This window comes from Penaeus vannamei, chromosome 36 (assembly GCF_042767895.1).
Source record: "Penaeus vannamei isolate JL-2024 chromosome 36, ASM4276789v1, whole genome shotgun sequence".
Lineage (NCBI taxonomy): Eukaryota > Metazoa > Arthropoda > Malacostraca > Decapoda > Penaeidae > Penaeus > Penaeus vannamei.
Window position 1 is genome coordinate 22245451 of NC_091584.1, and position 2500 is coordinate 22247950.

Sequence of the window (2500 nt, forward strand, 5' to 3'; positions counted from 1 at the left end):
ACCAGAGGGTCAATTATTAGGCCTAGCTAACTATGCCTACTTTTGTTATCCATACATTGTACTGAAAATCTTCGATGGATCTCCGTCTTTGCCTGACCTATAACTTCAGCCCAAATTGTGAAAGACAGGGTACATACACCGCTTGGGACTAAACGGTTATTTTTTATTTATCTGTTTACTTATTTTTATTTTTATTCTATTTTATTTTTTCATTCATTTTACGGGGATCTACTCATATTCGAGGAAAGTAGCTTTCCTCGAATATGCAAATTGATGTTGGTAAATGTCATTGGGTTTGTCTGTCTCTCTCCCACTCTTTCTCTCTGTCTCTCTTATTTTTTTTTTATCTTTATATCTCTGTCTGTTTGTCTGTCTGTCTTTCTCTCTCTCTCTCTCTCTCTCTCTCTCTCTCTCTCTCTCTCTCTCTCTCTCTCTCTCTCTCTCTCTCTCTCTCTCTCTCTCTCTCTTTCTCCCTCTCTCTCTCTCTCTCTCTCTCTCTCTCTCTCTCTGACTCATTTTTTCTGTAATTCTCTCTCTCTCTCTCTCTCTCTCTCTCTCTCTCTCTCTCTCTCTCTCTCTCTCTCTCTCTCTCTCTCTCTCTATATATATATATATATATATATATATATATATATATATATATATATATATATATATATTTATATATATATATGTATGTATATATGTGTGTGTGTGTGTGTGTATATGTATATATACATTTTTTCTATCTATCTATATATCTATCCCTTCCTCTCTCTTATTTCTCTGAGAGGGAGACAGACAAACAGATATACATACAGACAGACAGACAGATAGACAGATAGATAGATAAACGGACTAAGAGAGGGGGGGGACAAACAGACAGACAGACATAAATACAAACAGAGAGTCCATTCTATTTCATTCCCTTGTATAAATCTAAGATCATGTCAACTTTAGTGACACGAAAACCTTAATTAAGATTAATTATCAAGAAATGGTGGGAAGTGATAATTGTCTTGGAGTCTTTAGAGACGCGGGTCGAGAAGGGGGGGGAGGGAGGGGGGTTGGCGGGAGGGAGGAGGAGGAGGAGGAGGAGGAGGAGGAGGGAGGGAGGAGGAGGAGGAGGAGGAGGAGGAGGAGGAGGAGGAGGAGGAGGAGGGGGAGGAGGAGGAAGAAGTAGACGAAGAAAGAGGAGGAGGAGGAGGAAGAAGAAGAGAGAAGAAAAAGAAAGAAAGAGGAGGAGGAGGAGGAAAGAGGAGGAGAAGAAAGAAGAAGAAGAAGGAGGGCGAGAAGGATAAAGAAGAAAAAAAAAAGAGAGAAGAAGAAGAGGAGGAGGGAAAAAGAAGATGGAGAAGGAGGGTGATGAGGAGGGAGAAGGAGGACGGGGAAGGAGAGGAAGAGGAAAAGAAGGAGGAGGACGGGGAAGGAGAGGAAGAGGAAAGGAAGGAGAAGAAGAAGAAAGGCATGGAGGAGGAGGGAGAAGTAGAGGAAGAGGAAGGGACAGAGGAGGAGGAGGAAGATGAAGGAAAGAATGAGGAGGAAAAAAAAAAGAAAGTTGCGAAGATGAGGAGTTGAAGGAAAGGAAAGGAGAGATGGAGAAGGAGATGGAGGAGGACGAGGAAGGAAGAAAGAAGGAGAAGGAGGAGGGAGAGGAAGGGGATTTAATGCATTGCTAATTACTGCCGCGACTCTTCCTAATTAGAGCGACTCCCATTTGCTTCCTCCAGGACCATTAAGGCTTGGGGAGGGGGAGGAGGGGGTGGGGTAAGGAGGGGGGAAGGGTTGGAGGAAGGAGGGGAAGGGGGAGGAGGGGCTGGGGGAAGAAGTGGGAAGGAGGTGGGAAAGGATTGGCGGAGAGGGGGAGGGAGGGGGTGGTGGAAGGAGGGTGGAGTAGGGTTGGAGGAAGGGGTGGGGAAGGGTTGAAAGTAGGAAGGGGAGGGGGTGGAGGAAGAAGTTGGGAAGGAGGTGGGGAAAGGTTGGAGGAAAGAGGGGGAGAGGGGGTGGAGGTGAAGGAAGAAGAGGTGGAAGAATGAGGGGGAGGGAGAAGGAAGGGACATAGGAAGAAGGGGAGGGAACTGGTGGAGGAGGGGAAGGTAAGGTTGGAGGAAGAGGGGATTGGAAGGGGTGCAGGAGGAGGAGGAGGAGGAGGAGGAAACGAAAGTTGTAGGAAGAGGGAGGAGTTGGAGGAGGAGGATGGGGAGGAGCGGGGAAGGCAGAGCTTGACAGAAGGATGAATCGGAGCGAAGGGAGGCGTAGGAGGGAGAGGAAAAGGAGGAGGGGGGAACACACAAACACACACACACAAACAAACAAGCACACACACACACATAAACACACAAACAAACAAACACCCACACACACAAACAAACAAACACACACACAAACAAACAAACACACATACACACAAACAAACAAACACACAAACACACGAAAACACATACAAAAGGAAAAGGCAGATAACAGCACGAAGTAAAACAATAAACTATAAACAAACAAACAAACACACAACAAGCACACG